The following is a 13,815-nucleotide window of genomic DNA, read 5'->3' as shown; positions in this document are numbered from 1 at the left end:
ACAATAACTTTCATTTATATAGTACTTTTGCTCTGTGTCAGCTGTTACTCAGTGGGTAGCATCCTCGCCTCTGAGTCAGAAGGTTGTGGGTTCACAGTTCCACTCTAGGTACTTGAGCACATAAATCTAGGCTGACACTCCAGTGCAGGGCTGAGGGAGTGCTGTGCTGTCGGAGGTGACGTCTTTACCGATGCCTTATCTGCCCTCTCAGGTGGACGGAAAAGATCCTATGGCACTACTTCGGAGAAGAGCAGGGGAGTTACCCCTGGTATGCTGGCCAATATTTATCGTTCAATCAACATAAATAAAACAGATGATCTGGTCAATATCACAGTGCTGTTTGTGGGAACTTGCTGTGTGCAAATTAGCTGCTGCATTTCACACATTACAACGGTGACTACACTTCAAAGGTAGTTCATTGGCTGTGAAGCACTTTGGGAAGTCCGGTGGTCATGAAGGGCGCTATATGAATGCAAGTCTTTCTTTTACTGTAGTAAAACGTTCCAAGACGCTTCGCAGGAGCATTATCAGATAAAATTTGACACTGAGCCACATAAGGAGATATTAGGATATTTGGAGGTTGGTTTTAAGGAGTGCCTTTAAGGAGGAGAGAGTTGTAGAGAGGCAGAGAGGTTGAGTGAAGGAATTCCAGAGCTTAGGGCCCAGGCAACTGAAGGCATGACCACCAAAATCAGGGATGCACAAGAAGCACATTTCTAAAAGAGCACATGTTCACATCATGCTGTGGTTTAATTCATGCTTATTCAAAGTAATAAAGTAAATTGTCTGATCCTATCTTCTGATATTGCCATTAATACTCTTGGATTGAGCAATTAAAAGCAAAGAAAAATATACTGAAAATAGGAAAAATAATTGTTCAGGCTATTCAGTTTCTTTAAGGTACTTAATTTATGCAAAGAGAGCGGGTGATGGACTCGCACGTTAAGTATGTGATTAGACCAGGAGTGCAGTCTGTGATACATGATTAGACAAAGAGCCCAGAAGATGGCAGCAGTGGTGTGAGCATAAGAGCTTGAAGGTGGTGGAGCAACTGAGGACTGTGACTGCTCCTTGAAGCATTGCTGAAGCCCAGTGAACTTCAGATAGAGGAGCTAGGAGCTGGAGTCATGATGAAAACGTAAGGAGTCTGTGCAGAAGAAGAAGAACCTAAGATGCTTTCAGAATATCACCTGCAAGGGTGTCATAGAATATCATGGAAACAATATAGAGTAGACATCGTGGAAGGAGGCCATTCGGTCCATCGTGTCTGTGCCAGCACTTTGAAGGAGCTTTGTAATTAGTCCCACTCTCCTGCCCTTTCCCCATAGTCCTTCAAATGTTTCCCCTTCAATTATTTATCCAATTCTCTTTTGAAAGTTACTATTGAATCTGTGCCCTTGTAGGCAATGCATTGCAGATTTTAACAACTCGGTGCGTATAAAAGCAGTGATGATGATGGATGATGGCGGAGCTTGATGATGGAAGTAAGGCCTTTGGCCATTGCTTTACATATTGGCGGGGTGGGGGTGGGGATAAAAGCACTGATGCTTTGTGACATCCTGTTTTATACCTCAGCCTACAACTTTAACTGTGTTCCTCCCCTTTGCAGTGCAGATGTAACACATGCCACATGTAAGAAAAACTCAAATCTAACTTTATTTAAATAAGCATTCACCATTATGTTGCAAGAGACATTCAACATGAATGAAGATTGCCAAATCCAACAGCACTGTTCTTAAATTTCTTTGCCTTTTGAAAGCTTCATCGGTTTTCAGACTATTTTTTTGCTGCCTGGCAATTTGATATTATAACCCAGTGACTTGTGTCGGATTTTAGTGTTGCTGAATGTGTTCGCAATAAGTTATGTTGTCGGCACGATGACTTCTGTGGAATTCATTAAGTCAACCACCTAGGGGAAAGCTATGGTCTCTATGTGTAGCAAGAACATAAATGCTTTCAAGAAGATTTTCTGGGGTCATTCATTTCAGACAAAGCCGTTTGCTTGGTCGGTTCCCTGCCACTGGACTCAATAGCCACCTCGTGCACCTACCATCCACTCTGGCTGCAGTAGGTACCATCTGCAGGGTGCAATGCAGCAACTCGCCGAGCTTGCTTTGACAGCACCATCCAGCCTCGTGACCTCCACCACCAAGAGGGACAAGAACAGCAAGATCATGATAAACGGCAACACCTCCGAGACCATTCCTTCAACAACAACACAACAACAACTTGTGCCTTTAACATAGTAAAACATCCCAAGGTGTTATCAGACAAAAAAAAATTTGACACTGAGCCACATAAGAAGAAATTACAGCAGACGACCAAAACCTTTGTCAAAGAGGTAGTTTTTAAGGAGCGTCTTAAAGGAGGAGTGAGGTAAAGAGGAGGAGAGGTTTCAGGAGGGAATTCCAAAGCTTGGGGCCCAGGCAGCTGAAGGCACGGCCACCGATGGTTGAGCAGTTATAATCAGGGATGCTCACGAGAGTAGAATTAGAGGAGCGCAGATATCTGGGGGGCGGGGGGGGGGGGTTTGTGGGGCTGGAGGAGATTACAGAGCTAGGGAGGGGTGAGGCCATGGACGGATTTGTAAACAAGGTTAGCAATTTTGAAAACGAGGCATTGCTTAACCAGGAGCCAATGTAAGTCAGCGAGCACAGGGATGATGGGTGAACGGGACATACTTGCAGAATTCCCTACTGAACAGACAGATGGATTTTTGTTGGGTAGCAAGGGAAATAGAGCAAAGGCGAGTAAATGGAGGTGAGGTATGCAATCAGCCATGGTCTAATAGAATGACAGAGCAATCTCAAGGGGCTGAATGGCCTACTGAAGGTTGCAGTTCAATCACCCATTATACATTCCGGGGTATAAATCGGGTTGGGTATATAAACGGTTGGCCAAACCTCATCCCCTAGTTTCTCACTCCCCCCGCCACCAAAAATGAGACATTCAGCTCACTGGTCAGACAGCTTACACACTGCCAGACAGAAGTCTAGGAGCAGTAACAAGAAAACAATTGGAATTGAGTGGTTCTTTCAGTGAGTAATTATTCCTGTGTACTTAATAATGCTAAATGTATTTGTTACTGCTGTAATCCAGAATCACCAGTATGATTTCCGGCATGCTATACCACGCGTAATCTTTTGCCTATTTTATGTAACTCTGCCCAATATGATTTTGCTGAATCATTAATTATTGCTTTGTCAAGTTCTGGCACCATGCACCTCAAATCAAGTTACCTTCATATGCGCTCCATGTTGTCAAGTACATGGATTCTCACTTTCCTCTTAAATCCTGCCTAATATTTATCCCTCAATCAACAAATAACAAAAACATGCACCACTGTTGTAATGTAGAAATCGCAGAAGCTAATTTGTGCACAGTAAGCTCCCACAAACAGCAATCTGGTCATTATCACATTGATGTTTGTGGGAGCTTGCTGTGCTCAAATTGGCTTCTGCGTTTTCTATATTACAGCAGTCCAAAAGTTCTTCATTGGCTGTAAAGCGCTTTCAGACATCCTGGGATTGTGAAAGGCGCTGTATAAATGCAAGTCTTTTTTTCTTTTTTAAAAATCATCCCTTTTTGCAAAGGTTCGAGGTCATGTGAATCAAATAGGACAAAGCAACATATATGATAAACGTGAAGATTGGGTAGCCAGAGGTTAGGGTCGCATGTGAATCTAGGTTCAAAGGTTAGCCACTCTTGCCACTCGTACCTCTCTACAAATAAAAGGGGGAAAAAATATTCTGAAATAATGACGGAAAATACTGAAATCTGCAGCTGATCTATCAGCACCAATAAGGGAAAAAAATTGCATGGCTATGGGGAAAGAGCAGGGGAGTGGGACTAATTGGATAGCTTTTTCAGGAAGCCGGCACAGACATGATGGGCCGAATGGCTTCTTCTGTGCTGCAACAGTCTATGATTCTATGATTCTATCTGTAAAGAGAAAGGATAGATTAATGTTTCGGCTACACATGCTTCAGTAGAACTCTTTAAATTACCTTTTCACCTTTTCTCCTTGTACCATTTTCCACAAATAGCTTTAAAAGGTGCAAGAAAAAAATGTTACATCAATGCAATGCTTTTAAAACATATTTTAAGCAGCATTTGTGCCTGTATATCTTTCAATGTTTAACTGATCCGAAGGCATAATGTCTAAAGGGAAAATTATTTGCTAAAATGCTTTTTTCATTCATTTAGAAAATTTGCAATGTGATTAAATTACATTGGATAACTTAGTATATCCAGTAGAGAAACAGGCCAACCAGTCCATGCCAGCGTTTATGCTCCACTCGAGTCCCCTCCCGTCTTTCCTCATCTAAATCTATCAGCATAACTCTCTATTCCCTTCTCCCTCATATGCTTGTCTAGCCTCCCCTTAAATACATCTATACTATTTGCTTCAACCACTCCCTGTGGCAGCAAGTTCGATATTCTCACCACTCTTTGGGCAAAGAAGTTTCTTCTGAATTCCCTACTGGATTTCTTGGTGACTATCTTATATTGATGGCCTCTAGTTATGCTCTTCCCCACAAGTGGAAACACTCTCTCTGTATCCACTCTGTCAAAACTGTTATGTATGTAAACCTGTAAATAACATATCTAACCACCAGAGGGCTTAGCTCCTGGAGTCCCAAGAGATCCCACAATCCCTTGGGAGCACCTGTATATAAGGAAGCCTCACAGGCTTGAGAGGCACTCTGAGATCTGTAATAAAGGATTACGGTCACACCTTACTTTGAGCTTGCAGTATCTAGTCTGACTCTTTATTCAAGATACAACAAAAACCTTTCATAATTTTAAAGACCTCTATTAGGTCACCCCTCAGCCTTCTCTTCAAGAGAAAAGAGACGCAGCGTGCTCATCCTTTCCTGATATGTATACCCGTGCATTTCGGGTATCATCCTTGTAATAAATCATGGTGGAGATCGTTGAAGGGATCGTCACCTTGACAAGACTGATGCCTGACTCTTTTGTCTGGATGTTCGTTGAACACACTCTCATGAAGGTGATGCCTCTTTAAGACCATGTGCATGATTGTTGTCTTCCCACGAATGTGTGGTTAGATATGTTATTTACAGGTTTACATACATAACAGTTTTGATAGAGTGGATACAGAGAGAGTGTTTCCACTTGTGGGGAAGAGCATAACTAGAGGCCATCAATATAGTGAGACACATTGCTTTGCGTCGTGACATTGTAAAAATGGTAATTAAATATATCGACTGCTTCCTTTTATTTCCCTTCCCCTATTTCCCTCGTCACAAAAAGTGAAAAAGGATATTAAGGTTGGCATAACATTTTTGAAAATTGTGTCCTGCATTGGTAATGTTTTCAAATGTCATTCCAAATTGAGTCATTTACATCTCGTTTTTTTTCGGTTTTGCTTTTTAAAGCACGGAGTTTTTTGTTTTCTGCTACTGTGAACTTGCTGCCAAAGGATGATACTGAATTCGAGACTGCCTTGCATGCTTCTCCAGTAGCAAGCTTTGGCCACCAACAAAGTTGCTGTGGATGAAACGGTCGAACATTACTTTCTCCAAGGGAGATGTGCACAAACCACATATAATAGTCGGGCTAGAGTCTCCAACTGCCTTGGGACTTAAAAGCTGTAACAGTCAAACAAAGCCTGCAGCGGGGGTTACTTGCAGCAGATGTGCAAGCTCCATTTTAAGAGTGGAATATTCTGAAAGCATTCATTAATAAAATATTTCCCTTTTTTTTCCCGCTGAGGCTGTTTTCTTTGGGAGCATCTTGAAACACATTTAGTCATCGAAGGGCTCATACAACAAAACTCCTTTAGAAGTAATAAAGGTCAAGAGCTTCCCTGGAGAACACTCCAACAGAACTGAGCCTAGGGAAGCAAGGAGATATTGACCATTAATAGAAGCTAAGTGCAAAAGCAAGGCCTCCTTTTTTTCTCTAAGATTAATAAGCTAATGTCATCTTAAGGCTAATGGATACGTTCCATCAAACATCAGATTACGTATTGACAGCTTCATTTAACTTGTGCATTAGACCTTTGCTGCACTTAACTCCATATCCCTCGAGGTGTTGGCTGAGCACGTCACTCACGTGTCGATCTGTGAATGTAGCTCATTTTGCCTATTGTATTCTTTCATTATTGTGCCTTATTCAAATAGAATCCTACAAATACAGTTACGGGTATCAAAAGAACCAGATAATCGTAATGTTTAGCATTTAAGGGGAAGCTAGATAAGCATGAAGGAAAAAGGAATAGAAGTATATGTTGATAGGGTGAGATGACGTCGGGAAGGAGGACTCTCGTATGGAACATAAACACTGGCATGGTCCAGTTGGGACGAATGACCTGTTTCTGTGCTGTAAATTAAGAACACAAGAACATAAGAAATAAGTCCAGGAGTAGGCCATACGGCCCCTTGAGCCTGCTCCGCCATTCAATAAGATCATGGCTGATCATGGACCTCAACTCCACTTTCCTGCCCTATCGCCCTATCCCTTCATTCCCCTAGACTCCAAAAATCTATCTATCTCTGCCTTGAATATACTCAACACCTGAGCATCCACTATCCTCTGGGGCAGAGAATTCCAAAGATTCACAACCCTCTGAGTGAAGAAACTCTTCCTCATCTCGGTCTTAAATGGCCGACCCCTTATCCTGAGACTGTGCCCCCTAGTTCTAGATTCTCCAGCCAGGGGAAGCAGCCTCTCAGCATCTACCCAGTCAATCCCCCTCAGAAGCTTTTTTTGTTTCAAATTCAAATTCTATGTAATTCTATGTAATGTTATTATTTTTGACACAATTTTTCTTTCTTTAATGCTGTTTTTATTTGATCAGAGGTACAAACCTTCTGTAGGTTTAGCTTTTGTTAAGCTGCTGTGCATTGACTCTTAAGATTAATTGATGCTTTATCAGTACAAAAAACAGTTATATAAAATCACATGGGGGAAGATGTTTAACTTTTCACCTGGGTGTAAAACATGTACTTGGAGGGGGTACAGAGCAGATTCAACAGATTGATACCAGGCATTTAAATGGCTAAATTATGAGGACAGGTTGCATAATCTTGGCTTGTATTCCCTTAAGTACCAGCCAGTGGCTTAAGTCCATCATCTAGGCCGACACTCCCAGTGCAGTGCTGAGGGAGTGCTGCACTGTCAGATGTGCCGTCTTTTGGATGAGACGTTAAGCCGAGGTCCCGTCTGCTCTCTCATGTGGACGTAAAAAGATCTCATGGCACTATTTCTAAGAAGAGCAGGGGAGGTGGCCAATATTGATCCCTCAATCAACATCACGAAAAACATATTATCTGGTCATTATCACATTGCTGTTTGTGGGAGCTTGCTGAGTGCAAGTTAGCTGCCGTGTTTCCTAATTGCAACATTGACTACACTTTAAAAAATGACTTCATTGGCTGTAAAGCGCTTTGGGACGTCCGGTGGTTGTGAAAGGCGCTATATAAATGCAAGCCTTTCTTTCAATTTAGAAGGTTGATGGGTGCTCTAATTGAGGTGTTTAGAATGATAAAGGGATTTGATAGGGTCAGAGAAGTATTTCCCAGATTATTTTCCTCAAATTGGCTGGGATTTTTATCTGTTTTGTTTCACCTCTCCCAGGAGATCACATAGTTTTGGGTGGGGTGGACTCTATATGTTGTGATACACAAGGTGCACAATTGTGTGAGACAGGCTGGATGACCCAGAAGGTCTTTACCTCTCCGTCATTGTTCATATGTTTGCATGACACAGAAACATTATTTCCTCTGCTGGGGGAATTCATAACAAGGAGCCACAATGGCTAGGCCATTCATGAGTGAAATCAGGAAGCACTTTTTCCACAGAAAGGGTAGTGGGAATCTGCATCCTGCTCCCCAGCTGTGGATACTGGGTCTATAAGAATTTTCAAGGTCGATAGGTATTTGTTGGTTAAGGGTATTAAGGGATATGGAGCAAAGGCAGGTGAGTGGAGCTGAGGTACAGATCAGCCATGTTCTATTTAAATGGCAGAGCAGGCTTGAGGGGCCAAATGACCTCCTCCTCTTCCTCTGCTGCAGAATGCCCACTCACTATAGGAACTGTCCAATTGTTATTCCCATTGAGATCAATAGAAATGAAAATCTGGCAGTTTCTGTTCATGGACGGCAGATCCAAATATTGGTATTTTCCAAAAAGCCTAGATGGCTGTACCAGAACAGTAATGAATAAGTCACAAGCAAGCTTTTGTTATCAACAAAACAGCAGGAAAAAAACATCAAATCAGACTGGATTTGAATGATCTAATTTGGTTTTATTCCAGCATTTTATATTTTTAGCTGAACATTTCTGAACACCGTGGGTTTAAGATACAAATATGCCTTTTTTTAAAAATGGTGATCAGAAAATCATAGAAAAAATTACACAGAAGGAGGCCATTCGGCCCATCGTGCCCAGGCCAGTCGAAAAAGAGCTACCCAGCCGAATCCCACCTTCCAGCACTACTTCCGTAGCCCTGTAGATAACGGCTCTTCAAGTGTATATCCAAGTACTTTTTAAATGTGATGGGGGTTTCTGCCTCTACCACCCTTTCAGGCAGTGAGTTCCAGACCCCCACCACCCTCTGGTTGAATACATTTTTCCTCATCTCCCCTCTAATCCTTCGACCAACTATGTTAAATATATACTCCCTGGTTATTGACCCCTCTGCTGAGGGAAATAGGTCCTTCCTATCCACTCTATCCAGGCTCATCATAATTTTATATACCTCAATTAAGTCTCCCCTTAGCCTCCTCTGTTCCAAGTACACTCTTTCATATAAAATATTTATCTTAATAGATTTTCATATAAAATATTTATTGTGTCCCAACTCGCACTAAGTCCCGTTCACCCATCACCCCTGTGCTCGGTGGTCTACATTGGCTCCCGGTTAAACAATGCCTCGATTTCAAAATTCTTATTCTTGTTTTCAACTCCCTCCATGGCCTCGTCCCTCCCTATCTCTGTAATCTCCTCGAGCCCCACAACCTCCGAGATGTCTGCGCTCCTCTAATTCTGCCCTCTTGAGCATCGTTGATTATAATCGCTCGACCATTGGTGGCCGTGCCTTCTGTTGCCTAGGCTCCAAGTTCTGGAACTCCCTGCCTAAACTTCGCTGCCACTCCGCTTCTCTTTCCTCCTTCAAGACGCTCCTTAAAACATACCTCTTTGACCTGCGCTAATTTCTATTTTTGTGAGTCGGTGTCAACTTTTTAATCTCATAATACTCCTGTGAAGCACCTTGGGACATTTCATTACTTTAAAGGCACTATTTTAATACAAGTTGTTGTTGTTGTTGTTAAACCTAGGATGGAGTTTATTGAACAGAGTCACTTCAAAGGTACATGAATAAATTTCCTACAGTTGGTATAATCTGGGTTACGAATGGTCCATTCAGAGTTATACATCATATCCAGAGCAATCTATCGGATTCATGCATAGGAACATGAGGAGGCCATTCAGCTCCTCAAGCCTGTTCCGCCATTCAATGAGATCATGACTGATCTGAATCTTAATTCCATCTAGCTGCCTTGGTTCCACAGTTTGTTCAGAATAATGTTTCATAGTTTTCAAACCTCCAACATCCACCCTTAAACCTTTTCTGTTCATTGGAAAAAAACAGCCCTGGGTAAATTTTTCCCTTTGATTATTCAGCCGCCCTTCCCTGCAATGATTCCTTCTTTACAATTATTTAATTATTTCATTACGTTGCATTCAGAAATAAAATAAAAACTCATAAAAAATATTTATGTCCACTACTACATAACTAGTCAGAATATTAATGCTTAAAATATATAGGAATAGTGTTTGAAAAACATACTTTGATATTATTTGTGGACTTACACAGCGCTGGTTACTCAACACTGTAAGGTCAATGTTAAAAGAATCCTTTACATGGTCACATATATTGGCCACTGTGAGCTTGAATACTGAGCAAACAATCCACAAATTAGCATTCAGAGGAGCAAAGAAAGATGAGACTGGCAACACTGGAGATATGAAAGGAATAGAGCGATTTCTGGATCATTGTGGCAGGAAGAGTAACTGCACAGACAAACTCATGCACCCACTGCACTTACCTAAATTCTATACAGTTACTCAATATATGTTGCCAATATAGCGCCGTTTCTTCATCGTTCCTGGGTCAAAATCCTGCAACTCCCTCCCTAACAGCACTGTGGGAGTACCTTTACCACAAGGACTGCAGTGGTTCAAGAAGGCGGCTCACCGCCACCTTCTCAAGGGCAATTAGGGATGGGCAATAAATGCCAGGCCTTGCCAGCAACGCCCGCATCCCATGAATGAATAAAAGAAAATTATTGGGCTAAACTCACAGTGTCAAGGACATTTATGGATCATCAATGTGTTTTTCTAGAATACTTTGAGTAAACAGCCAGTACCACTGTGACTGACACCACCCTATGTCAGTGGTACCAGACTTGTTGAGTTTATTGTTAACTGATCTGGTGAAGGAGTCTGCTATAAGTTCCTCGGTCTTGACAGTACAGTGTTGGGGCCCATAAGAATCTCCTGACTGCGAGGCTTCATCATATTTGCCCTTCTCCTCTGAGATGCTGATGGGGCCTGGGTGAATTTCTAAGGGAACTGGCTGTGGAAGTAGCCCCATAATTAATGTAATTACTCCAGGCACAGCCAATCACAATGGGCACAGCACATTATTATGCGATATGCAAGTCTTGGTTTAAACATTATTGCCAAACGTATTTTATAAGATGTTATGAGCAGGGGTCAGCCATGGCTCAGTGGGTAGCACACTCACCTCTGAGATGAGAGTGCAATAATATTTAACTAAGTCTTGCACATAGCATATATAATGTCACTGTGTCAAGGCTGACACTAATAAAAGAAAAAAAGACTTGCATCTTCCATGACTTCAGGACATCCCAAAGCTCTTTACATCCAATAAAGTACTTTTGAAGCATAGTCACTGTTGCAATGTAAGAAACCAGCAGCCAATTTATGCACAGCAAGTTCCCACAAATATCAATGTGATAATGACCAGATCATTTATTTTTAGCTGTTGATTGAGGGATAAATATTGGTTCGTTTACCAGGGGAAACTCACCTGCTCTTCTTTGAAACATGTCCATCCAAGAGGGCAGATTGGGCCTCAGTTTAACATCTCATCTGAAAGACGGCACCACCGACAGTACAGTACTCCCTCAGTACTACACTGAAGTATCAGCCTCAATTTTTGTGCTCAAAGTCTCTCAAGTGGGACTTGAACCCACAACCTTAAGAATCAAGAAACAAGAATGCTACCCACTGAGCCATGGCTGCCACTGTGTATAAACAATTTTGTGAAGTAGAAGTATTTTCATATAAAAATTAAATCGCATATTCACATGCCTATGTTAGAAAATGGCTGGCAACAAAATCTCACTGCAAAACATCCTGTATATCATTTTGAACTTTATGAAAATATATTTCAATAAACAAATGCAAATTTATTGAAATAAGTACGTGAGGTATAAATATGCCCCAGCCTAATGAGCAGAAGCAATTTCATCAACAATAAGCAGAAATACGGACTGCAAGTGCCATTCTCATGCAATTGAGCAAACACCATTTGTATAGCCACATGGGATTTCAAGATGCATGTCTTTTAAATTGGTTATGTGTAATCGTAGTCTCAACCAACTATTTTCCATTCTGCATGCTCCCTAGGAGTTGTATAACCGGGACTTTTGTTGGGTCCTTTGACTGTGAATGTACGAGTAACTTTGAAAGAAAAGATCTCAGAAATGATGCTTGTGCTATCTTTTTCTGGAGGGTTGCCCCAACGGAACTAAGCACATAGCAACATACTTACAAGTATGGAAGAAAGAAAGACTTGCATTTCTATAGCATCTTTCACATCCACAGCGCATCAACTGTGGCTCAGTGGGTAGCACACTTGTTTCTGAGTCAGAAGATTGTGGGGTCAAGTCTCGCTCCAGAGACTTGAGCACAAAAATCTAGGCTAACAGTTAGTACTAGTACTAAGGGAGTGCTGCACTGTCAAATGTACTGTCTTTCAGATGAGAGGTTAAATCGAAGCCCTGTCTGCCTTCTCAGGTGGATGTAAAAGACCTTATGGTATTATTTTGAAGAAGAGCAGGAGAGTTATCCCCGGTGTCCTGCTGCCAATATTTATCCCTCAATCAACATCACTAAAAACAGGTTATCTGGTCATTGTCACATTGGTGTTTATGTGACCTTGCTGCATGCAGATTGGCTGCTGCATTTCCTACATTAAGTATGTATTTCCTACTTTGGGACATCCTGAGGGTGTGAAAGGCGCTATATAAATGTAAGTCTTTTTTTCAAAGCACTTTACAACCAATGTACTTTTGAAAGATAGTCAGTGTTGTTAATGTCGGAAAGTTTCGACACTTAGGGTGGGGGTTGGTATTGAAATTGATCTGGGGCAGTGGCGAATGGGCAGCTTGTTTTACATCCCGCCTAATCTTACTTTCCGTTGACTTCGGTGGAACAGTATCATACACTCATAGAATCATTACAGCATAGTACGAGGCCATTCGGCCCATCGAGTCCATGCCGGTTCTCTGCAACAGCACTTCAGCTAGTCCCACTCCCTCACCCTTTCTCCGTAGCAATCTCTTGTCTTTCAGATACTTATCCAAATCCCTTTTGAAAACCACGATTGAATCTGCCTCCACCACCCTTTCAGGCAGTGCATTCCAGATCCTAACCACTTGCTGCATAATAAGGTTTTTCCTCATGTCACTTTGGGACCTTCAGCCAATCACCTTAACTCTGTGTCCTCTGCTTCTTGATCCTTCCGCCGATGGGAACAGTTTCTCTCTATTTTCTCTGTCCAGACTCCTCATGATTTAGAACATTGTCAAATCTCCTCTCAATCCTCCCGGGTAGGGTGTAAAACAGGTTGCCCATTCACTATTGCCTGTTTGCGCTTTCGCCAAAAACCAATTTGACCGCCTTGTATTCAAATGCTCGCAAGCACTTTTTGCACGTGTGGTCGGTCTTAGACTACAGTATTTTTCTTGCAATATGCCATTTGCTATATTAACCGTAAGGTTGCATCATATATATATAATATCTGAATACCAGTTATTTTATAGCTGGCAATGAAATAATGGTGCAAACAAATCCATACTAAAACAATTATGTGTGGCACTTGTTACAAATTGTATCTGCTTCAACACTCTACTTTTGAAAGTCATGCATTCAATACAATTCACCCTGAACTGACTAATGAATATGAGTCACGGAATTAATCAGTGAAAGCTGATAAACATATTTGTGACCTACAGCAACAGATTAGCCCTGCAAAATAAATGGTCTAACGTGTCAGAAATGAGGAAACCAAAATAGATTTTAAGCAGGGAAAAATCTCCCCTCAGGATGAATTTGAAAATGTGTGCGTTTCTGTTGAATGGTCTACCTTACAACCTTACTACCTCTGGCTATTCCAATGCTCAGGAGCTAATACCTGGGAGAGGGAAGCATTCCCTCAAATCTCTCACCCCCACTTCCCATGCCTCGGATCTCACCATCTCACCAAAGGGCGCGGCTCAGCGCCAAGCTTACGGCACGTATCCCACCAGAAGCAACTAGGCCCATACTGCAGCGGCAGGTCTCCAGTCATCTCAGACCCCCTTGCCACTGGACCATGACCTTGCTCTGCTAAGCCCGTGTGGTATCCGGTGTGCAACGGCCACCCCACGTTAAAAGAACTCACGCACAGGCATCTTCCATCTTCATCTACCTTACTAGACTACTAGATTATAGATTAGCATTAAATCCAGCATAAAACTGATTTGGTAATAT

Source organism: Pristiophorus japonicus, chromosome 10 (genome assembly GCF_044704955.1).
Source record: "Pristiophorus japonicus isolate sPriJap1 chromosome 10, sPriJap1.hap1, whole genome shotgun sequence".
NCBI classification, from domain to species: domain Eukaryota; kingdom Metazoa; phylum Chordata; class Chondrichthyes; family Pristiophoridae; genus Pristiophorus; species Pristiophorus japonicus.
Note: the sequence above shows the minus strand (reverse complement) of the source record.